Source organism: Periplaneta americana, chromosome 8 (genome assembly GCF_040183065.1).
Source record: "Periplaneta americana isolate PAMFEO1 chromosome 8, P.americana_PAMFEO1_priV1, whole genome shotgun sequence".
In the NCBI taxonomy this organism is placed as follows: Eukaryota; Metazoa; Arthropoda; class Insecta; order Blattodea; family Blattidae; genus Periplaneta; species Periplaneta americana.
Window position 1 is genome coordinate 82,697,950 of NC_091124.1, and position 26,834 is coordinate 82,724,783.

At 34.6% G+C, this 26,834-nt stretch overlaps 1 protein-coding gene across 1 annotated transcript in view; it reads left to right on the plus strand.

The window, feature by feature from the left end:
- The first annotated feature begins 2,613 nt into the window (after positions 1-2,613).
- The window catches only part of LOC138704231 (uncharacterized), a 276,917-nt gene continuing 252,696 nt past the window's right edge, over positions 2,614-26,834 (plus strand). The window contains exon 1 of the mRNA XM_069832111.1: positions 2,614-2,770. The gene's annotated coding sequence lies outside the window, so the exon portion shown is untranslated. The remainder of the gene's footprint in view (positions 2,771-26,834) is intronic.

A 26,834-nucleotide genomic window follows, 5' to 3' on the forward strand; every position in this document is an offset into this window, starting at 1 on the left:
GGGTCGTCGAGTGAATTTACTGTAAAATTAGGCTATGTAGGCCTAATAATAATGAGCAAGCCCCGGATTCTTAGGTTCAAACCAATTTTTTTGCTATTTCGTTATTCTCGAAATATTGCTTTTCTTATTCGTTTTATGTAGGAACGAATAACATTCTTAAATTTAATATAACCTGAAAGACCTAATTCATAGGTTAGGACTTAAAATGTCCTAAAGAGATCTAATTCATATTAGGAGCACTACTTAAATGAATGGTTTGCGGGTGTAATAATTTAATAAAGATACAGTGTTGCAAACATAATAAACTATTAATATGTATTAATATTGGTAAATAGTTCCAGAAAACATTCCATCATCATCACGTGAATCAGTAGGCTACTATTTAGATTTATAACGTTAGGCCTATAATAACGGATATTTGAATGTAACTGAATATATTAACAGTATGTTGTTTATTTTCATTTCCCTGTAAAATCATTTAAATTCCTAAACATAAGATCTAAAATCCTAAAAAGATTCTTAAACATAGATTGGAAAACCTAATTTTAGTTTCTTAAAACTTATAAATTTTGCGCTTGGTAATGAGGTACGTCACAGGCCTTATATTTTTAATACATGCAATGCAAACTCTCATCAGTCACGTCTTGGCCTCCTCAACTTTCAAACCCACCGTCAACCACTGCCCAAACAATCTGTGACATGAATGTGACGATCTGTCCTTGTAAGAGCAGCAGTACATATTTTGCGACTTGTTGCACAGTAATGATGGAAGATGTTTTTTCTCCATGGAACTGATTCACTATTCAGATTTACCAGAAATATTAATTCTCAAACAGCAGTTTCGAAATAACAGTTCCACATTATATTGTAAAGTGGAGCGGTTATCTGAGCAGCAGTTCTAGGAGACTGTACAACGTCACAGAGCAATAGGATGGAGAGATTATAAATTATACATAACGCATGGTCGTCAGTTCGAAACTTGAAAAACAACTAGGAATTCTGGCCGAATGGGATATTCTACCTTACACACCACTTTCGCTAACAATAAATACAGAGTTGTCGGTTAGTCTAAATAATTTAGACGAATTTTGAACGGTTTTGAAGTACCGGTCATTATTGCACAGAAAATTATGGAATTTGTACAAAAATTATTTTTATGTACCTACTCAGTATGACTGCGTGGGGCACATGATACAGGTCTATGTCGTACTTACGCTGTTTCTATACATTTCTCAGCAAAGCACCATCAATGCTGACAATATAACTGCTTACCCGCATCATCAGAACAGCCAGATCGCCTCCTTCATGCAATCACATAGAAACAAACTCGAAAGAAGTCAGATCCGATGAATATTGTGGTAATAATTATCTCTTGCTCGTACTATCCAACACCGTCGCTAATGATGATTTAGCTACTCAATCACTTCTCAGTGAAAATGTGGTGAAGCGCTATTCTGTTGGAAAATTAAATCATCCTTTTCGTTTCTTAGTTGTGGTTATCAGCCACCACTATGTCAAGGTAGCAGACACAGTTCGTTTAATGAAAAATAATTATACATAGGCCATACATACATACATACATACATACATACATACATACATACATACATACATACATACATAATTGAGCCCAGTCTAAGATTGGAGAATGCTGGGTTTGCAGTGAAAGACCTGCCCATAGGCAGAAAATGTATGTATGTATGTATGTATGTATGTATGTATGTATGTATGTATGTATGTATGTATGTATGTATATGCGCCAATTCCAGAGAAGGCAGCGAGGGCTCTTTTAAACCAGTTTTTTACCACAGTAACACAAATTTGAATTTTGCACATAGCACAATATGGATTTCTGTTTTTATTGTAAAGCGCAGTATCATCTTTAAAAAAAGACAAGATAACATAAAGGCAATTTGATCACGTATGATTTATACAGATTGTATAATACTGGTCCAAGAACTGGTGATTGTTAAATTTGTTATATAAACAACTTTTTAACTTTGTTGTGTTAACTGAATCTATTATAGTATTTTACTTTAAGCCGAAATAGTAATTAATTAAAGTAAAATACCATAATAATTGCAATTACCACATGAAATTTTAAAAAGTTGTTCATAATTTATAAGAAATTTGACAATCAAGATATATAGCCTGCCCAAGAACCGATCCTTGAGTTACACCTGCTGTAATATTTCAGGTAGTTGAGGAAAGAACGCCTCGAACTTAAACATGAAATGATCTACTTACTAATTAAAATATCTTAAACATAGGACGTGAGAAGTTGAATTACAATAACTTACAAAATAAATCTTCATGCCATAATTTATCAAAGATCTCTTAAACGTTAAATAACAGAGCTTTCTTTCTTATTAAATTATACAGTACTGTAATTAATATTTTGAGTTACTCTCGTAGCAATTGAGGTGTAGTTGACCGATCAGAAAGGAATGCGTAGGTACTATTCTAATGGTAGTGCGCTTTGGGTTTCATTTAATAGTCCCTCGAGGATTGTTCTTTCGTAGATTTTGAGTAGAAACGTGCGCAACGGACAAAGTTCCGCAAGACGGTGCTAGGCGCTCTACACGACAGTGTATAAACCAGGAAGCGTTGTGCTGCCGCTAGTGGGAATTTTTAGAACTCCATGATTAGCGTGGCTGGACCGAGTAAGAATCCTTTGACAGCTGAGAACTGAAAGAGAAGTTATTAGGCAGCCGGCGAGACCAGACCAGCAAAGTGACAGCCTGCCTGATAAAAGATACATGGGCTTCAGGTAAGACGATTAATTAATATATTAATAAAGTGAGCGTAACTTCGCTTTTTATCGCTACAAATTTTCTGTTTTTATTTTACTGACCTATTTTTATATGATTAATATAATTAATTTTTACATTGTTTATTTATGTCGGAAACTCTGATAAACTATGACAGGTACACCTAAGCATTAAATATTTCGTTCCGTGCCTTGGACTGTAGTTGGAAATAATTCAATGAGTACATCCATTTTTAAGTTATTATACAATTAAAAGTAACATATATTTAATTTGAAAATGGACTCATGGGTTCCAAGATATCGCGTAACAATGTAAGATTATGAAGATTTTAATACTATAGCACAATACTGTTAGAATTTAAATACATTTTTTGAAATTATTTCTTTCAGCCTTACATAATAAAAGAGTTCCTACTTTGTCTTACAAATTATGTACAGTACGTTGTGGATACTGCACTCATGGGAAAGTCCACGATATATTAATTATTGTCCATACATATTATCGACTATTCAGCATTGTGTTGGTACAAAGCGGGAAAGGACGCGGTAAATATTTCAAAGCGTAGGCTAAACGAAGCTCCATAATAGGCCTACTGTATGAATGTTATTCAGTTGTAATTTTTTTGCAGAGGTATGGAAATTACACAAATCGATTTTCTATTAATATTTGAATTTGTATGTCATTAACATCGACATATAACACAGCAGCAGAAGAAAACGTATTTTCACCGTATTTCTAAAAAGTATACCGCCACGGTGGTTCAGTGCTAGCGCGTTGAGCTTAGGCCTATAAGCCAGGGATCGCGGGTTCAAATCCGCTTCCCTGAACTTATAATTTTTTTTGGACAAGTCCAGGTCCAATTAACACAAGGGTTTTCAGCGGGTACTCCTATTTCCCTGTGATATTCCAACAATATTCTCCGTCTTCTTCTTCTTCTTCTTCTTCTTCTTCTTCTTCTTCTTCTTCTTCTTCTTCTTCTTCTTCACTGATACGAGTGTGATGTAGATTCATCGTCTTTGGTGCATTCTGAATAGTCTCTGACGAACTAAGTGTTTTACGTTTCTTGGTCTAGCGACGACACGATCGTATAAGTCGGGGCGAATAATGGCAAGTTAAGGGTCCTGCCATTAGACAAAAACAATTCTGAAAGTTACATGTGTGCACGCTTTCCGTCCTTCAACATGGAAAAAACTTTTTTCTCCTACTGGAGAGTAGTTCCTGGTAATCTAGTCTAGTGGTTACCAAGCTGGCTGTTGAATATGAGGTTCGTAGATTCAAATCCGGTAGAGGGCGATGGATTTTAACAGGTTATACAATTCTTAAGGTTGGTTCACAATCAAACGAGAACGGAAATAAGGCTGGTTCACAATAAACCGGAAACGAGAATCGGAACGAAAGCTAAAACGGTAAAATTGTTAAAATGTGTACATTTAAATGTGAGCATTCACAATTAACGAAAAGCTTGCCGGAGCCCGGGATCGGGAACGGAGAGTTGGCCAAGTTTCAACTTTGGCGTTCACATTTCCGATCACAGCCCACTAGATTCATTCTATTGCCATGTAAAAGCTATTTTGTCGTATATTTTGTAGCAAGAAGACCGTGACATAACCTATGCATTATTTTGTTCTGTGCTGTGCATCATGGAGCAAGTTTTATTTGATGAGATTCTAATATTGAGTGTTGAGGAAAATTCTTACGTTTACGATAAGCGGCGCGCCTCGTATAAAGATGAGAAAATGAAGGAGAATACGTGGCTTTCAATAGCTGCATCTTTGAACACCGATCGTAAGTGAATCATATTTTATTACTGTACTAGCCGTACCCGTGCGCTTCGCTGCACCTGTTAGAAATAAATACTGTATAAAGTAATTACATAATTAAAATAGGACGTTTGATCCAGGGAACATTCGTGTTTGATAGAAGGATAAATCGTTTAATATGCTACTTAATTTCAATTGTATTTAAATAATTAAAATGCGGTCATTTTGGTCCAGAGAGCAATCATTTGGTGCAATGACAATTCCTTTAATATGTTTCTTAATAGTTATTACATGCAACCATAGTTTAATGAAGATTGACATATCATTTAGTTTTAATGTGTATACTTTATATTACTTGCTATATGTTTCAGAAGTTACTGTAATAATATTGTAGAATTATGTCCACCTGGAGAAACTACACTTTCCTATGGTGAAATAATATAATTAAACAATTAATTAGCTTCCGATATTACTTCATACAAACACAGAAACATTCTCTGTAGGCTATGTTTAATAGCTTTCGATTATTGTTGTCCAAGAACCCTTATAGACGAAGTCATTTGTTTTTATTTCAGTACAGCGCCTTAGATGGCGTTGTTATTGTAATTGTAAAACTCATTTATCTCATTAAATATCAGTCCTATCAAAATTTTGTATAGAATAAAACTTATCGGAAATTATTTTTAAAGAAACTTTTGTTATGTAATATTTTTCATGAAAATTAATAATAAGGGAGATATTTCGATTTATTTAATTCAAGTCCCCTTATAACCCCCTTTTAAATAAAGTATTTTGAATGCCATATAGCCTAAAATCTAAGTTACAACGAACTTAATTTATATTCCAATTTTCATATAAATCGGTTCAGCCATTATCGCGTGAAAAGGTAACAAACATCCAGACAGACAGACAGACATACAAATAAAAATTTAAAAAAAGCGATTTTCGGTTTCAGGATGGTTAATTATACATGTTAAGACGAATTATTTTTGGAAAAGCGAAAATTACCAGAAAAATTTTGGCTACAGATTTATTATTAGTATAGATTGGTTGTATTACACACTACATAATCATGCTTCAATTCAATAACTACTGTTGTGTTCATTTTTGTTCTATTACAAATATTTCTTCTCTAATTATTTTACGTTATGGTAGACTTAAAATAGGTTGTGATAATAAAGATGCATGGGCATATTTATAGTACCGTTGAAATTTTGAAGTTGGTTAACCTGTGTTTATGTTGGTTGCCTTGTACTCATGAGAGAACGCCATTGGTCAATTATACACAAATAACATCAGAATGCGTAATATCGACTTTACATATCGTTATTGACATGCATATCGATATGCATAGTCGTCTATCTTGTCGGTTTATTGTGAATCAAAAATTTTCATATTCACGTTCTCTGCTTCTCGCTTTCACTCTGGATCTCGTTCCCGGTTTATTGTGAACCAGCCTATAATGTTAAAATAAATGTATTTAAATGTGAACATTCACAATAGTTAATTGTGAATGCTCACATTTAAATACATTTATTTTAACAATATTTCAGTTCTCGTTCTCGTTGTCGTTTTCGTTCCCAGTTTATTGTGAACCAGCATTTAACATGGCTTCTTCCGGGAGGGAGACCCATGTTCTAGATTCACACGTGAAAGAATCCTGTTTCCAGGTAAAATTTGTCGGCCTTTTATCGCACATGTCGAAATTTTGAGATAACACAGTGGGCCGATATTCTTGGCCTAAATTCGTTCCGGCTTATAAACGTGACATCTAACATCTTAAAAAAAAGTCTAAGTGACAAGGGATACGTAGGATCCCTGTAAATGAGTGAAAGGTTTGCATTCTCAGTTGGGTGCTAGTGTGATATTTAGATTCTTAAAGCATTAATTATAATAATATTAGTGAATATGATTGAGCCATAAATAAATTTAATGTAATTTGTGTGTGCTATTACTCAATTATTATTTTTCCTTTATTTTGTTTAACCGTTTTGTTTTGTTTGTTACGTATTATGTACGCCTATAATTATCTCTACAAGTGTTTACAATGGATCTAGTGGTTAGAAAAGTCGGCTCCTAATCAGGAGGTTTCCGGTTCGATTCACGATTCTGCCAAAGGATTTTTCCTTGGTTAAGAATTGTTCCCTGATGTCTACAGGGTTGTTTCCGATCTCTGATAACGAATTTGAATGACGTCATGTGCGTCAGGAATCACACCGACACACAGTGTGCAATTTTCCCAGTATAGGTGGACAAAAATCAAATTTCGACTTGTTTAGTTAGGCAGAGGTGAATATGAATTCATGTTCCTTAACATTTGAAGAATGCTGTGAGAAATAGCTTTTACTGTTTTATCGGCGGCAAGCTATTTTTAGAAGGGTTTGAACAATGAGTTCTTCCTAACACTTCTCGCTCCTGTTCAGCTGTAGACAGAGGCTTATTACGTGGGTGAAAAAGAGCCAATTGTAAGTGATTTATTGTGTTGTGAGACTTGGAATCTGTTCAGATAGGTACGTTCTTACTAATGTAACTTCAATTTCAAGTTTGTAAAGTATTATTCTTCTCACAGAAGGGTTTCAACATTACAATTAAAAATAATATTATTTTAAAGTTCCCCAAATATAATGTGAGTTTTAATATAGTCGATCACGTAACGGTTACAACAATATTTTACCATTTAACACATCATTTAGAGTGTTGAATCCCTGTTTTAAAGTTTGCGCGTTCTTGCGGTGGGGCATACAGTAACTATTCCATATTTGGCTTAGAAGTAGAAAAGAATAATGGAATAAGGAAGTTCTTAATCACTGTGCGAGTGTTTTAGGCTTACAAAATTATTCACATAACATCGAACATCACGTTAAAACACATTGGACACATTTTTATCTAACTTTAACAAACGCACAGTGAATCATAACTAAAATCACTAGCTGGACAAAATAACTTCTCTGTATTACAACGGATTGTTATGAAACTTTATACATGCCTTACAGGTGGCACACATGTTTTGTGTACAAACTCTGATTATGTTTGCACAAGAAAAATTACCCATTTACAGCGTGTGCATTTAAAAAAAATTAATAACTTCTCTCCTATCTAACAGACTTTTATGAAATTTTATACAGAAGTTACAGGTGGAATATTTAATTTTTTTTGTCTACAAAGTCTGATTATGTTTCATAAGAGGAACTGCCCCTTTATAGTGGTGCAACAATTAGACCTATAGGTAGCATACAGGTGTAATCAGAATTTGTACATAAAATATATGCTACCTGTAACTCCTGTATGTTTCATAAAAATCTGTTATGTAGGAGAGAAGTTAATTTTGCGTAAATACACTCCCTGCAAAGGGGTACTTCCTCTTATGAAACCATAAATATAGTTTGTACACAAAAATATATTCTACCTGTAACTTCCGTACACTGTTTCATAAAAATCTGTTAGACAGGAGAGAAGTTATTATTTTAATCTAAAACCACCACCTATAAAGTGGTAGTTCCTCATACACAAATGTATTCAGAGTTTGTACACAAAAAAATATTATGTGCTATTTATAAGGTCTGTACAAAGTTTCATAACAATCCATTGGAATGCAGAGAAGTTATTAATTTTGTCCAACTAGATTTGCGTTATTGCACATTGTGCGACAGCTGAATTGCGGCGGACAGACCAGTAGTGAGTGATTTCATAATCAGAATGCACGGTGTATCACAGTAGCAATGCCCAAGAAAATCGAGCTTTTTTGGGAGGAGTACATAACAACCCTTTCCTATGCCAAGTACAGTTACGTGAAAATAATAGGAGCCTGCAAAAACGTGGTTTCGTTATTTCCAAGAAAGGCATCTTGTGTGTACCTAATAAGACTGGCAAAGCTCTGATGGGATTAATTCCAGAGTGGAAAAAGCAAGCAAATCTACCCCCCGTCACAAGTCGCCGCACCCCACGAGATGATACAAATTAATTCCATTCGAGCTTTACCAATCTTATTAAGTACACAGAAGATGCCTTTCTTGAAATAACGAAATCTCGTTTATTGCAGGCTTCTTTTATTTTCACTTAACTGTACTTGGCATCGGAAAGGGTTGTTATGTACTCCTCCCAAAAAGGCTCGATTTTCTTGGGAATTTCTGCTGTGAGTCGCCGTGCACTCTGACTATGAGATCACTCACTACTGGTCTGTCACCTCGCGCCACAGTTCAGCTGTCGTGTGACTCCTGACGCACATGATGTCATTCAAATTCGTTATCAGAGATCGAAAACAACCCTGTATAACACGCAAATTGAAATTTGTTTGATATTTTTCTCGTACAAATAAATAGTATACACAACTGTGTACGCAACTGGCCTAAGCATAGTTCGTAAGAAAATAAGAGGTGATTGAGTGACATTACAAAGAAGTAGCAGTGCCACAGGTTTTTCCATAACTCCATATAACATTACCATTCGCGTATCTGATTGTGCAGATTCTGAAAGTAAATAAAAAGGCACCCACCCACCCACCCATTCATTCATTCATTCATTCATTCATTCATTCATTCATTCATTCATTCATTCATTCATTCATTCATTCATTCATTCATTCATTCATTCATTCAATTTTCTGCCCAAAGACAGGTCCTTCACTGCAAAACTCAGCATTCTCCAACATTTCCTATTTTCTGCCTTCCTCTTAGTGTCCGCATAATATGATCCATGTAGCTTAATGTTGTCTATCGTCTGATATCATCTTCTGGTCTGAATTTTTCTCTCGTTCACCATTTCTTCTAGTACATCTTTCAGTAGGCAGTTTCTTCTTAGCCTATTTATTTTCCCTCTTACTGATCAGTTTCAGCAATATTCATTCTTCACCCATTCTTTCTAGCACAGCTTCATTTCTTATTTTATCTGTGCATTTCACACACTCCATTCTTCTCCATATTCACATTTCAAATGCTATAGCCTACTCCACAGATTCCAGAAACGGAGTATAGTCGGTTCTCTTCACTTCGTCGTAATGTCTATGTTTCTGCCCCATATAATGCCGCACTCTATACAAAGCACTTCACTAGTCTCTTCCTTAGATCTTTTTCCAAAAGTCCACAGATGCTCCTTTTACTTTTAAAAACTTTCTTTGCCATTGCTATCCTCCTTTTAGTTTCCTGGCATCAGTTCATGTCATTACTTACAGTATAGCCTACCCCAAATATTTGAAAGTGTCCACTTGTTCTAATGCCCCATTTCGAATTCACATGTTTATCTTCTTTATTTTTCTTACGATAACCAGGATCTTCGTCTTGTTTGCATTTATCTTCATCCCATACTGTTCACCGTCTGTCATTGATTTTATCTCCTGAAGCATATTCCTTAGTATCGTCTCCTCTTCTGTTAACAACGCCATATCATCAGCAAATGTCATACTTTATTATGCTTCTTTTTTCTATTGAAAAGGAATGATCGACAAAAATATAGCCCATTTCAGAGACAAGTGAGTGACCCGTCTGTGGCTCAAATGCTAGCGCGTTGGTCTTCCATATATGCGACCGGCTTCGATCACCGGCCAGGTCATGATGAAATTTGGGACTGAAAAAGGAGACGACATAGACGGGTTTTCTCAAAGTACTCCCGTTTCTCCCTCTCATTCCATAAACACTCTCCATATCCCCCTCATTTCATCTATCAAATGCAACAGTTAAAAATAAGCTGAGGTAAACTTTTGGGGTTCGACGGGATTCCAATGCTGATATAGGAAGGGATTGGGGCTCGGCCCTGGGGCTTATCAGGTACTCGTCCGAGAATGGGATCTGGCTCTGTCAGGGATGAGGCAGGATGGCCCACTGGTAAGCATCGGATTCATGAATGCCATCCAGGTCATTTATCGGACTTGTCATATAAAAAAATATTTAATATTTTGAGAGGTGTTAATATTCATCAAAAACAAGACAAAGAAGTCAAATAAACATGCATCCTAAAATTAGTATCGTACGAGATATAAATATGCCTACTTGTTCATCAACATCATAGAACAGGCTTGCAGAACTGGGCGACAATTGTGGCGTTACGCCACTCATCGGAATATGTCACTCACCCCTTCCTTCCACCCCCACGTCATTGATTTGGTAGGGGAGGGAATTTGTATTCAGTGTCTGTCTTATGTGATTGCGTACTGGCCACAGATACGTCATTCAACGCCGGTGGATTGTGGACTGGGAACCAACGTTTTCCCCATGCTTTCCACCCTCTCTCGCCAGTTCTATATCCCTGTCATAGAAGATGCTCAATGCGATTTTCATAAAGAAAAGAGCTTCAGTATTCTGAGAGATGGTAGTATTCAACAAAACGTGACAAAAATCTTCAATAAGCATGGGTCCTAAAATTAATATCTTCTTTCATCTGCATCTTAGGAGATGCTCAATGTGATTTTCATTCATTATAACGTATCTTTCTGCCATACGTCTTAGGGATTCACACTTTATTATCCTTTTGTTTATTGCATTTCCGATTACTGCATACCCAATAAACAACCAAAGAGCTTACATTAGAAGATACACTATTCTTACAATACCAATTTAAAAGCCTTTGTTTCGTAGAAAATTTAATTTTATGTCCCATGTTTAGGTCTATTAGACATTTTTTCTTGTTTCGATGAATACTATCACCTCTCAGAATAATGAATGCTTTCCTTTTTCAATGGAAATGATATTGAGCATCTCCTAAGATACTGGTAAACATATTTCGGAATATATTAATTTCAGAACCATGTTTATTAGACTGCGTTCTCTTGTTCTGATGACTACTGCTATCGCTCAGAATATTGAATGCTTTTTTTATAATGGCTTCCTATGTTGATGATAAACAAGTACCTATATCTCGGAAAATATTAATTTTAGGACTCGTGATGAAGGATCGGTGGAGCGGAAAAAAATTCTCTCCGGCACCGAGATTCGAGCGCGGGGTTTCAGCTCTGCGTGCTGACGCTCTGTCCACTAAGCCACACCGGATTCCAATTCCGATGCCGGATTGAATCCTCTCAGTTTAAGCTCCAAGTCTTAGTTTCCTTTTAGTGGCCAACCCTCATGCACTGTGTCACAGATGTGTGACCGGCACAATGTCCAACATACTAATCGATGGCTGAGAACCAGGCTGTTCTAAGTTCAACTTTTTATAAGAAAGAAATCTGTGTTTCATTGTGTTCCAGTTCTTGTCTGCATATATGAATCGAACAAAATTGTAAATATTCCTCTCCATAAGGTTGCTATGAAGCTATTCGAAATTGTTTCATGAAGCTTTGAATGTCAGAAACTTAAAATAGCTCTTCTGAAAAAAAAAAAAAGTAAAATGGACTTGGAACAGTCTGGGTCTGGGCCATCATAATGTGCAGAGGTGCACTCATTACGAGTGACTAAGTGGCAGGGTTCCGACGGAATGAACGCCGTCTTAAATCACTAAGGGCCGTATTCATACACATTCTTAGCGCGGGCTTTCAATGGATGATCAGCGAACTAACGTTTTTCGTATTCATAAACCAGTTTTAGCAATATGACATGATATGAATCCTGTTTAGCACGCTCGTAGCGCGGGATAGCAAAATGTCTATGAATAGCACCCTAAGTGTTTATTTAGACTACGCATATCATATTATTGCGATGATATTTTCATGCAGGAATTCTGCGTTATCATATGATGAAGGATCTATGAAACGGAGGAAAATTCTCTCCGGGACCGGGATTCGAACCCGGGGTTTTAGCTCTACATGCTGACGCTCTATCCACTAAGTCACACCGGATTCCAATTCCGATGCCGGATTGAATCCTCTCAGTTTAAGCTCCACCTCTTAGTTTCACTCGTAATGACACCTCTGCACATTAGTGTGTTGGACATTGTGCCACGGTCACACATCTGTGACACAGTGCATGAGGGTTGGCCACTAAGGGAAACTAAGAGGTGGAGCTTAAACTGAGAGGATTCAATCCGGCATCGAAATTGGAATCCTGTGTGGCTTAGTGGATAGAGCGTCAGCACGTCGAGCCGAAAACCCGGGCTCGAGTCCCGGTGCCGGAGAGAATTTTTCTCCGTTTCACAGATCCTTCATCATATGCTAACGTAGAATTCCTGCACGGAAATATCATATGCACTTCGGTACATCACTATAATATTTAGGACTCGTGTTTATCAGATGTTTCTTTCTTGTCTTGATGAATACTACTATCTCTCAAAATACTGAATGTTTTTTTAACATTCTGTATAGGGCGCATAATGGTCCAATGTAAGCAAGTGCATCGATCCGTCCGGGTTCGGCTCTCGAAAAGTCAAGTCAAGATGGAACAGGTTAAAAAGCAGCTTATTACAAATACTGAATAGTGATTTGACGTTCATAACAGCTGAACAGCTGAACAAACTAAACAGCCGACTTCAGTGACGTGATTAGAACATAATTTACATGTATGACGCTTTACCAAGATGATAAATGTTTGGAAAGTGCCAATAGAAGTTGAAGATCTTAAAATGCATAACAGTTAAAGCTCAATTTAGGAGTGATATATTCTACAGTATGTATGAATGAATGTATGAATGTATATATTTGTCTTTAAGCAATATACCTTTCGGTGAGGCGGCACTTCACATTATCAGTATACAGTCCCGTCTCCTCGTTTTACACGCCTATCTTACAAGTCAATTGGGACATTACTTATTTCTAATTGCAATTCTTCCACTAGTCTTTTCTTATCTTTCATCAATTCTTCCTCTACTTTACTCCTAACCCATCATTATACCAAAAATATTGTAACCCCCCTCACTCTACATCTCTAATTATTTGCACTTTTCACTACTCCCTTTTCCACATAGCTACTTTTTTTCTACAGTATGTGTCTTTTCCAGTTCATGTGATTATCCAACTCCAAACCAAGAAACGTTGTGCTTATAAATTCATTGAGATCAGTTTCATTTAATGAAAGTGAGACCAAAAGTGAGTCGCCTCTTGTAGAAATTGCAACCAAAGGTGAAAAAAACTACTGTAAAAACTGTGTCTAGTGATTTGAATTCTGCTGACAAGCAAGAGTCTGTGGAAGTAGCAAATAGTAAACCCAAGATTTAGGAGGCTTATATGAAGAGGATGCCATTAAAAGACTTGTGGGGGGAAAAAAAAAAAAAAAAAAAAAAAAAAAAAAAAAAAAAAAAAAAAAAAAAAAATGAAGACTATGAAAATTTACGAAAAAAAATTGCTACAATTATCTTAACAATGTTGTTATTGAAGATTATGGTGAAGATGAGAATGATGATGTTATTTTATATATTTGTATCATTACTATTTATTATTAATGTTATTTATTATATTATTAATGTATTTATTTTAAACGTAGGTTATAGGTATGAAAGTGTTTCTATTCCACAGTCAGACCATACAATTTCAGAATCAATGTGATGAATAGTAAATAATGAATTTTATTTTAAATGGAAAAAAAAACACGACTTTTCGATCGTGAAATAATAATGATTTTGAACCGTTATGTCACATGACAGCCAATGAAAGCATATTGGTGTACATTTACATTTCTGTTCGCCAGTGTTCCAATTCGGCGATCAATTATTCATAGATATTTACCGTAATGGCTGGGTTTATGAATATGTTGGTAAATAATTCATGGAACAATAGCAGGGAAGATTAGCTCACATCGATATTCTCTTTAGATATTCTGTTCTCAAGGTTCGTTCCACCTACAATAGTAAACTCGCACTGGCCCTATGATGTTAGTTGTGTACTACATACACGATCTTACTCAACTGGGGAAGCAGCAACAATAAATAAACCTGTAAGCACTCTTTGCAAGGAATGTCTCTTTGAGGATCAGTCGAAGCTGCGGTAGGCGAAGTGAATTTCAACCTAGACTTTCGACTTAATAAATCAAGCTCATTGATTGTGTCAGTTTCCTCCTTCTGATTTTCATGTTCTTTTTCCCTTCGTCTTTTTTCTTTTTGTATTCTATTGTATGCTATAACTGTCATTTCTTTCTCATCTTATTCTATCTCTTATTCTTCGCATCCCTAATTCATCTTATTCCATCTCTTTTATTCTTCGCTCCCCTAATTCATCTTATTCTATCTCTTTTATTCTTCGCTCTCCTAATTCACCTTATTCCATCTCTTTTATTCTTCGCTTTCCTAATTCATCTTATTCTATCCTCTTATTCGCTTTCTTACTTCATGTTATTCCATCTTTTTTATTCTTCGCTGCCCTAATTCATCTTATTCGCTTTCCTACTTCATATTATTCTATCTCTTTTACTCTTCGCAACCCTAATTCATCTTATTCCATCTCTTTTATTCTTTGCTCTCCTAATTCATCTTATTCCATCTCTTTCATTCTTCGCATCACTAATTCATCGTATTCCACCTCTTTTATTATTCGCTTCCCTAATTCATCTTATTCGTTTTCCTACTTCATATTATTTTATCTCTTTTATTCTTTGCATCCCTAATTCATCTTATTCCATCTTTTTTATTCTTCGCATTCCTAGTCTTATTCCATCTCTTTTATTTTTCGCTCCCCTAATTCTTTTTAACCGACCTCTTTTATTCTTCGCATCCCTAATTCATCTTATTCCATCTTTTTTATTCTTCGCATTCCTAGTCTTATTCCATCTCTTTTATTTTTCGCTCCCCTAATTCTTTTTAACCGACCTCTTTTATTCTTCGCATCCCTAATTCATCTTATTCCATCTCTTTTATTCTTCGCTCCCATAATTCATCTTATTCCATCTCTTTTATTCTTTGCTCTCCTAATTCATCTTATTCCATCTCTTTTATTCTTTGCTTTCCTAATTCATCTTATTCTGTCTCTTCTCTTATTCGCTTTCTTACTTCATATTATTCCATTTCTTTTATTCTTCGCTCCCCTAATTCATCTTATTCCATCTATTTTATTATTCGCTTCCCTGATTCATCTTATTCGTTTTCCTACTTCATATTATTCTATCTCTTCTCTTATTCGCTTTTTACAAGTTCTCTAACCACTAAGCTACGCCGAAGTTCAACCCACAGCACCGGATCAATCCACAAAGGGAAAAACACTAAAGAAACGGGATTCGATCCGGTGCTGTGGATTGAACTTCGGCGTAGCTCTGTGGTTAGAGCACTTTGTACGTAGAACCAAGGACCCGAGTTCAATCCCCGGCGCCGGAGCGCATTTTTCTCCTCTAGTAATAATCATTCTGCTGTAGTTCAGAATTGTGGAAATGACTGAAGTCATGACGTGTGAAAGAATAATATTGTAAAGTCTGTGTATGTATGTATGTATGTATGTATGTATGTACGTACAATTAAAATCCCAATAGTTATTAAAGGAAATAAGTGTTCTTGAAAATAATTATCGGTTCAATGTGATGTGCCACGTACCAAATAATGCATTATTAGATTCAAAAAACTATTGTTCACTTGTAGTAATAAATGCTGTATCATATTTCATATTTCTGAAGTCACGTCTTTTGACACAGAAACGAATATTTTCCACATACAAATGGTTTTTCTGAACATGCAAGGAATATTTCTTTTGATAAATTGAAAAAATTATATTATTAAGTATTGTAGCAAGTGTAGAGTGCTGCATTGGAGTTAAATCGCTCGCTTGAACTCGGTCGAGTGTCGCACCCTCGAGTGAGATACGATCGGTCGTGATACGCTCGTAATAAATAGAAGCACAGTACAAGGTCATCTCGCCGACATGTCTTATCTTGTATGGAAGGCGACAGTTAAATACACATATTTTTTGCTCACACGGTAAAAATAAGGCTTTATTTTCTGCGTTTATGACAAACGTTTAATGTAACAGTCAATGGAACATACCAAATAAACTATGAAGTTATAAATAAACTAGTGGCTCGTCGCACCATTAGCTGCATATTTTGGTGATTATATCACTGTGTTGGAACTGATAATCATTTAATTTATTATAGCAAAGTAAATGAAACCATAATTATACCATAGCCATATCTTCAATATGAAGTACTGCTTCATCTCAATACTTCATCATAAACGATGTTCTTGGTGAAATATGCTTCAACACTGGAAATTGACCCTGATGTGCAGTAGGCATAACCTTAATTTTCACATCACTTTCGGCTTTGACTCTGTTGAATGCCACATATAACTGCCCATGGCTGAAAACGCACCGAGACAAATACATTCCAATTTTGTCTAAAGTCTGGCCTTGTGCTTTGTTGATGGTCATTGCGAAAGCAAGACGTAATGGAAACTGACGCCTTTTAATTTAAAAGACAAATTATTGTCAGTGGACAACAAATCAATACGTGGTAAATAGGTTACTTGTTCTTTGGATGCACCAGCAATCACTTCTAGTCTTAAAAGATGATTATACATCTCTGTAACAATCATTCGGACACCATTTACCAAACCAAAGCCCATATCCATATTTCGGATAAGCATTACAACTGCTCCAACTTTCAGCTTTAATGTATGCGGAGGCATCCCAGATGGTGTGATGGAGTGCAAATATTCTATTGGTATGGTATTTATTAAATTGTCATCATGGTCATCGGGCAGTACCATATCAATACTGTTATATTCTCTTGTATATCCGTCAATTAGTTCCAATGCTTCTTCATTAATGATTGTACAGTCATCATTGAATGGACAGACAATAGCTCTGTTGCAGTAAGATGTAATATTGTTATCAATAGAATTACCAAAAACATGAGTTATCAGTGAATCATTAGTTATAAATTCATCAGGAATTCTTATTAGGTTATCTCCTATGTCACTTTTGATCTCATTATTTCCCAATTGTAAAAGCCACACTGCAAAATTTTTTTTCTGAGGATTTGGCTCTCATATTTGTCTTCAAATGTAGTATTTTAATTTTTTACCAAACTTGAGCAGCCTGAATACATGACTCAATTACTTTAACCTTTCCTCCTTTAGGTATCATAGGCAAAACTTGTCGAAAATTTCCACCAAACACCACAGTCTTACCGCCCATCTCTTTTCCACATCTCATAATGTCCTTTATCAGGCGATCAATGCAATATACTGCCAATACAGGAATCATCGATGCTTCATCTATAATAACTATATATCTGTCCTTGAATTTTAAAACAATAAGGACCTATCCCAGGAATATGACTACGATTAGCAGAAAACGAAGCAAATGACATGGCACTATTATACTCTCTTATGTTGTTCATAAAATGATTATCATTTATCATCAAATCTTTAAGAGTATCATTAATATGAGGTTGTGGGAAATAAACCAAAGCATTATGACAGCAAGAATTGAAATGCCCATTCAGCATTTCATTTTGGAAGTGCCTTGCTTGACAGTGTCCACAAATTTCATTTAAAGAGCCAACACTGAAAATTTCAATTAATCTTTCATCATGAATAGTATTTCGTGCTAACGGATTTACATTCCTATTACGGATATTGTTCACTGCATCGCGATTACAAGCCCTGGTTGCAGCAGTGCAGCGATGTCCACCGCCTCGCCTTCTTGGGCGTCCTCTTAGACTCATTTTTATATCGCTTAAAAAAGGATGAAATCACTTTTTATGTAGTTCATTTTATCCACTACACTTACGAAATTGCAATTCAACTGGAACATGTTTAACTCATTTCGATATTACTTAAAAAAAGATGAAATCACTTTTTACATAAATAATTCACTTCATTTAAGAAATTGCAATTAAACTGAAACACATGTTCAACTCATTTCGATATTACTTTAAAAAATACGAAACCACTTTTTATATAAATAATTTACTTCAATTAAGCACGAATCAACTTAAACAAATGTTTAACTAAATCAAAACACGTGCTGTTTGAAAACATGATCGCTTCATTCTTGGTCGATGGTCAGGACTTGCTTTAACAAATGAAAACGCTACTGCGCCGAGCATTTCCAATCTCGAAAGTTCATGTTACTGGAGAAGATCGTTAGAAGGCTCTGACGCATAACTTAGAATTAGCTTTTGATTTTAAAATTATTTTCAACAATTAACTTATTTAAAAAAAGCTATATTATATTTTCCAAAAATCCTAGGATTAATCCTTTATAGTGATATAAGGTGATATAATCTCATACCTACTGATTTTAAGTTTTGGTAGAGACTTGGATTTTTGTATGAAATAGCATAAAGATTGTTGGTAAGGATATTGTCTGACAACGTTTGGAGTATATTAAGTACCAGTGAATGCCGGACATCGTTTTGGCCAAGTAAAACGTTAGCATAAATTATGTCGAATAAATGACGTACAATTTTATTGTCCATAAGCTCGTAATGACTGCACTACTACCTAGAAAAATTAGGTACTCACACATAATAGCCTACATATCTACATCACACAGCAATTAAATATCTGAAAAAGACTCAGACCACTTAAATATTTCATTTTTAATAACAATATAAACAATAGGATAAATCGCAAAGAACAGAACACCAGTAGGGGAAGTTATCCCCACTCTCGCTGCTCTGCAGCTCGTTGGCCACACGGCAGCTCTCTCTGTCTACTTACATAACCTCGAAAGGTTCTTCTATCAATAATAACGCTATACTTCAGAATACCACGTAAATACTTATGTACAAAGACTGCAAATTAAAAATAATTAAAACACATGTTTTTATTGATGGCACAAGGGTAGAAAAAATAAATAAGTACATAAAAATATGTTCCCTGAACCAAAAATAAATCATTCAACAAAGCAATAACGACATGTACTTACGCGATATTCTGGAGTCGTTCCAATAATAGCATTAATGTGTATCATTAGGGACAAATAAACCATGAGACCACCTCTGTGGTGTAAGAGGTCAGCATGCTGGTCTCTTACGCAGAGGGCCCGGGTCCGATTCCCGGTCGGGTTGAATTTCCTGGTTGAGGTTTCTTCAGTTTTCCCTCAAATGCAAATTCCAGGCAATTCGGGCCACAACATCCCTGAATATCACCGGAATCATATTCATAACAAATCAGTAATACGTATACAGTATAAAGATTCTAAAACACACATTCTCATTGGTGACGTTAATATTCAAATCTTGGAAAAATGTCTAGACAATTTTGGCCACAAATATATGGATATTCTACAGGAATTTGGTTTTAGTAAATTTTTAAATGCAGTCACTAGACAGTTATCGTTATCGTGTCTTGATCATATTTTTTTTTAAAGTTGTACAAATTTTCTCAATTTTGATTCTGGAGTCTATTGTAGTGCATTGACAGATCATTATTGTACGTTTGCTCTCATTAACTTCATTAATAACACTACTTTTGTGCAATATGATTTATCTACATGTGTTAAAAAATAGATTATGAAAATGTGTTATCTGACATAAAAACTGAAACTTGGGATAATGTTATTAAGTGCGAGAATCCTGATATTAGTCTTGATAATTTTTATGAAATTTTGAATACGGTTATTAGTAAAAATACTACGAATAAATTTATTAAACAATCTAGTAAATATAAAAAAATAAAGCCTTGGATCACAGTTGGTATCGTGAGGTCTATACGAACTAGAGATAGACTAGCTAAGAAAGTACATAAAGAACCATTCAATACTGAACTTAAATATAAATACAAAAAATATCGAAATATTCTAACAAATGTTATAAAATCCAGGAAAATTAGCTATTATTCCGAAAAACTAGAAAACAATCGAAGTGACCCTAAAAAATTTTGGCAGACAATTAGAGAGGCAACTAACTTAGAACCGAAAGTGAAAGACGATGTTACAGAATTGTATAATAAAGATGGTGAATTAATTACGGACAAATTTGAAATAGCTCAGGAGTTTAATAATTATTTTTCAAATATTGGCATTAAAATTGCTTCTAGTATAAGAACTAGGAAGAGTGGTAATTTTTGTAATAATATGAAACAACTACAGTCTTCTATGTTTTTGTTCCCTGTAACAGAAAATGAAATAATTAAACATATTTCCTCATTAAAAAAATAACATAAGCCCTGGTGAAGATGCTATACCCTCCAAAATATTTAAACTGTTCAGTATTTTCTTGGCTAAACCGCTTGTTCATGTATTTAATTTGTGCTTCTTACATGCTAAATTTCCAGATAAATTGAAAAATGCTATAATTGTCCCTATTTTCAAATCAGGAGATAAAAAATGCATGAACAATTACCGACCAATATCTTTACTCTCATGTATATCTAAACTCTTAGAAAAATGCATAAAAAGTCGTCTATTAAATTATTTGGACAAATACAACGTACTTTCTTCAAATCAATTCGGTTTTAGAAATAAACTTGGCACAGATGACGCTATTTCATGTGTTACAAACAAAATCATATGTGAGTTAGACCGAGGGAATAAATGCTTGGGTATATTTTTGGATATTCGAAAAGCATTTGATACCGTTAACCATGATACTTTATTAGAGAATTTAAACTTGTTAGGCATTAATGGTCTTGTTCTAAGTTTATTTAAGTCATATTTGAATAACAGAAATCAAGTAACTAAAATTGATAATGAATTTAGTTTTACTCAAAACATAGAAGTAGGGGTCCCTCAGGGCACAGTTCTTGGTCCAATTTTATTCTTGATTTATATACATGATTTGTTATTAACAGATTTACGCAAATATAATGGGGTTAAATATTCATATGCGGATGATACCGTAATTCTTTTTGGTGAACAATCTTGGGAAGGCACTTATATTAATGCGAATAATGGATTACAGGTAATTAAAGAGTGGTTTTATTCAAACGCTCTTTCCTTAAACACATCCAAAACAACTGTTGTTCCATTTTCACTAAGGTCCAGTGGTCTTCAATCTCCTCAATCTTCCTTTAGGCTCAAAATTCATCATTCAGATTGTTCTTTTCAAAATTGTGAATGTCCCATATTAACAGAATCCTCAGAAGTTAAGTATTTAGGCATTACGATCGACCAACACTTACGATGGAACAAATATATTACATATTTATGCAATAGATTACGTAAAACAATTTATATCTTTGTTATACTTCGGTCATATTTGCCAATTAATATTTTACGTCTCATTTATTTAGCTTTATTTCAATCCATTCTCCAGTATGGAATTTTAGGGTGGGGAAATGCTTGTAATTCTAATCTCACTCCACTAATACTTATTCAGAAAAGAATCATTAAAATATGCCTTAATAAACCAATTGATTACTCATCTGAGCTTTTGTTTACTGATTTTAATGTTTTGAAAATTAAACGGATTTATTATATTGCCTTATTAATCTTCATACATAAAAACCGTAATAAATTCAAATTGTATCATCATAAATATGGAACTAAAAGATCCGATTTTATACGACTAGAGGAACCAAAGTGTTTCACAAGCACAGCTCTGAGCCATGGTACCTACTTTGGTCCAAGGTTATACAATAAAATAATTGATAAATACCCAAATTTGGAAAATTTTAGTATCAGGAATTTCAAAAATAGCGTTAGGAATTTAATTTTTAAAGAATATATATTGATTTAATATGTATATGTACTTGTATGACTTAAATTGTTAAAATTGAAATTGTATTTTTAAATTTAATTTATTCCTGTATTTTTTTCTTGACCCAGTTTGTGTCAAAAAATTATCTTTGTGTTTATCTTTGTGTTTAGATATCTCCCTGAGCACGAGTTTTTTTTCCTCCTTCAGGGAAGAACTAAGATTGTATTTCTGTCAATGTTATTTTATTAACAATAAACAACAATCTAGTTCACAACAATAGAACCAGTCTCAATAATAGTACACAGGCCTTCGGATTTCACACAGAAGATAACTCGCGGTATGATTTTAAAGCGAGTATAAATAACAGCGAGAAAAAAACCATGATATTAATTATACAATATTTAAAAAAAACTTCTTAAGTATTCTGACATCAATGAAAATCAAAGACGTTGTAGATATATATCGAAAATCGACCTATTGACACTGTGATGTGAAGGAATCTGTTGGAAATCTTGGAGGCATGGCCTCCTTGATAATGTTTATTTTATTGCTTTGTTCGAATATGAGAAACTATTAGTTCTCAAAGCTGACAACAGATGGATTTTGGAAAATAGGAAAATTATGTAGGAAAATTGACATTTCACTGAAAACTACTACTTTTCCGAAAAACTTTGGGTTCCAAGCTTCAAAATGAGGGGCCATTTATTAAAATCCGTTCAGCAGTTTTCCCGTAATTTTCATTACCAGTTCAAATTATATATATATATATATATATATATATATATATATATATATATATATATAGTGTATGAAAAACTTCGATATACGGTTATTATTGCTAATTAATAATTATTCAATATTTGATTTACCACATATATAATATGATAGGTCCATACACAGTGTTCCGCCTATATACTGCGACAATGTAGAAACGTTTTACAAAATATTGATAGCCTATAGCAGCAGCTTAATAACAATATTAGTACAGAGATAACGTCACAGAAAATATAATAAAACGAATAATCATGCTGCACAACTGTTACAGACGCAAAGATTGATACATTAATTATTAGAGATTATTATTATTATTATTATTATTATTATTATTATTATTATTATTATTATTATTATTATTATTATTACTAGAAAACTTGATACAGTTCTTGCATTATCGTGATTGTGTTCTCCGTTTATAATAATTACATTTACATCCAATAACATCTATCAGATGTGGCAAAAACAAAATCACTCCTGTGTGGGGGAAAAAAAAAAACATTTAGGCCTACCTACAACATTTATATTACATTTTAAAGCAAGTTTTGTAGTTGTACTATGGAGAGGTTAGTTAAACACTGCGAAGTTTTGAAATGATAAACATCTATCATGTTATTACACAGTTCATCACTGTAACAAGAATGAATGTCTAACGCTCGGCTTATACCGTTCGAGGATTTATCGCTCGCGACAATTTTACCCATCATGCATCTGCGCTACCTATCGGATTATGCTATGAACTACATGGCGCTCGAGCGAAAACGTCCGATGCAGACCTCTGGGAGATATATCACTACATTTATTTGATTTGTTACTTTTATAACTATGCGTAAATTATTTTAGATTTAAATTTACGAAGGTTCTAATTTGACAATCAGTGTCTTTTTATATTACTTGCTTATTGTGGCCATTACCCATTGGCACAAAGAGAAGTTTGGCTACCACCCGACTGTAAATGTTTATTCTGCTGGTTTGTTGATGTTTAGAGCTTCGTTACTACTGTTAATTCGGTAGAGATATAGTCCAAGCTCACTCAACTCAACAGTTTTGGTACCAGCTTCCTAGCTCTGGGGACAAGATTCCTTTACATGATGTACTTGTGAATCTACGACATGGGACTCCCAGCTTTAGTTCTCTCCCCGAAGAAGCAGTGCTAATTATATAGTCGTTCTATTTGAATCCAAGGATCTCGAATTCAACGGCAATCGTGGTAACAACTACTAGACCGTGGGGGACGACTTGTTTTTTTTTTCTTCCGAGACTACGCAATAGCTAAGAATTCGTTACAATAATTGTCTACCAGCAACGTAGGTTCAACTTGGAGTACCGAATACCATTGGTAATTCCAAGTAACTCTGAGATTTTTTAACCACAAGTTGTTCCGAGTAAATCTGCGATTTTTTAAACAAACAACTTGCAACTGCCGTCAAGGCAACACCGCAACCCTCGAGGGCCTGCATTACCGCCGTCCATGTCACCAAGGTCAGCTGAATTATTGCTATATAGGTTCCGCAACCTACATAGCGGTTGATCGAGAGTCTGTAATGAATTATTTATCCTACAACTAACGCACGTTTGGAATCTTAAATGTTAAGTTGAAGTTGCTACAAATAAAACAAATGTCAGAACATACTAAAAGAAATTCTCTCAGGGAAAAGAAAAAAAAAATCAAATAATATTTGGAGCTCGTGAAGTTCTGTAAGAAAACTGATAATATTATTGAAAATGATGAAATAATACTTAAATGCTGTGAGATTTTCCAAGGAAAATAACGGAATTGAACATTATTATAAGATAATACCTGGAGATGTGAAAAATTTTTGGTTGAAATTGATTAAATGACATATTAAACTTAAAGAATTCTAGAGGATAATCTTCTTGGAATTATAGCCTATAATTAAATTAAACAATACTCTAAGCCAGTGGTTCCCAACCTTTCTTAACTTACGACACACTTTACTGAATGCCCAGGATATCGCGGCACACTTATTTGTTTTTATTAATAATAACATAATAATAACCAGTGCTTTTATTCTGGAGAAAAAGGTGGTAGAACTCTGTGTAGAATATTTTATAGCGGACTGAGAGATAATACTGTTCATTGCACGGGAATTTTATAGTTTTTAACCTCCTTTTTTTCCAACTAAGTCTTGCAAGGTATAAGTGGAATTTAAAGAAAAATTGGGATATTAAAACATAGTTATTCACACATATTTGGGTTCCATGATGAAAAATTTAACAAAAAGGTGCCGGGAACTTTGTAACGAATTTAGGTGTTCTGCTATTAACTTCTTCGGGCATTCTTTTTCAGTTTCAGCAAGTCGATTTTCGAAGCTCTCAACTAAAGAAAAGGACAATAATTTGCCTGCTATAACCGAAGACTCCCAAAACTTCAGTTTTTTGTAAAATTCTTGAATTTTGTTTGTGGCTGAAATAATAGTTTCTGTTTTCTGTTCTATACTTGTAATTAAAGAGTTCAGTCTCTCGGAAATTTCGGCAAGATATGCTAGTTTCGCACTCCAAAAATTATTTTCCAAAAGTTTAGCATACTCTGGCTTTTCGTCAAATAATAATAATAATAATAATAATAATAATAATAATAATAATAATAATAATAATAATAATAATAATAATAATAATAATAATAATCCCGTTTTGAAGCTCTACCACTCGCATCATTGATTTCTCCTAGAAAGCTTCATGAGAATGATTACTTTCTATATGTCTTTTCTTAGTTTATTTGGCACCGTCGACTGATTTGATAAAACATTTCCGCAAATGAGACACTCGGGATTTTGTTTATTATTCATCTCCACGCCACGTAAAACCATATTGAAAGTATTCATCACTTTATACTTACGAAACGCAGTACGTTTTTGTGAACTTTGAAGGGAATTTTCGCTCTCATTATTTGAATTAGCACTGTTTCATCTGACCCAGTATCCCCTTAATTATATTAAATCTATATTCACCTATATTATATATACTTAATATATTAAAATCCTTCAGATTGTCTTTTTCGAATTAAAAATTTGACCATGATAAAATCTAAATAAAGCACTTTTAATAAAATAGTCGCACTACCACCCGCTCACCCTATATACTGAATCTGATCAATATGTTCTGACGATTCTAAACTCTGTTTTATAAGTAGGAAGAGTAAACGAATTGCTAAGCATTGTTGCAGGTGTTCATTTTCATTCGAATTATTGGGCAGAAAAATCAAATTGAGCATTGTTGCAGTTGTTCACGTTTCATTGGTAAAGTCTGTCTCAAAATAAAATGTACCATATCAAAGACTTCGTTGTAAATAAAAAAAATGCGTTGTAAAGGGACTTTCTGGATGGCATAACATTTATTTTTCATTCCAAAATTTCACGACGCACTCCATAGGGTTGCGCAACACACCGGTTGGGAACCCCTGCTCTAAGCGGTAGCATTTAGACTCGAATACCACATTTTCACCACCACAACCATCACCATCACCATCACCATCATTATCACCTTTATGATGTCAGAATGAGACCGATATCAGCTGCAAATCAAGATTTCAGGTATAACTCCATGTGAAGTTGATTTCAATAATTTCGAGGGAAAAATTGTTCCGGGGCCGGACATCGAACCCGGGACCTTTGGTTTAACGTACCAACGCTCTACCAACTGAGCTACCCGGGAACTCTACCCGACACCGATCCAATTTTTCAAATAAACTTTACAGGGAGTTATACCTGAAATCTTGATTTGCATAATACACGTCACTGTTCGTTAACAGAAAACCACAATTTAAGTCACACTGAGTTAGTGTGCACTCGAAGTTGGTTGCTTGACGGTTGTCAGCCCACTTTGAGGTCTGTGGATATAGAGGGAAAAATTGGATCGGTGTCGGGTAGAGTTCCCGGGTAGCTCAGTTGGTAAAGCGTTGGTACGTTAAACCAAAGGTCCCGGGTTCGATGCGCGGCCCCGGAACAATTTTTCCCTCGAAATTATTCGATATCAGCTGTTTCGCTTTCTCTATGTTCTTCGCATGTCTAGAGCTTATTCTCTCTTCTTCTTAATAATTTTATTCAGGACTTCAGTCAGTAATCTTCAGTTTTCCAGTCTCTGTA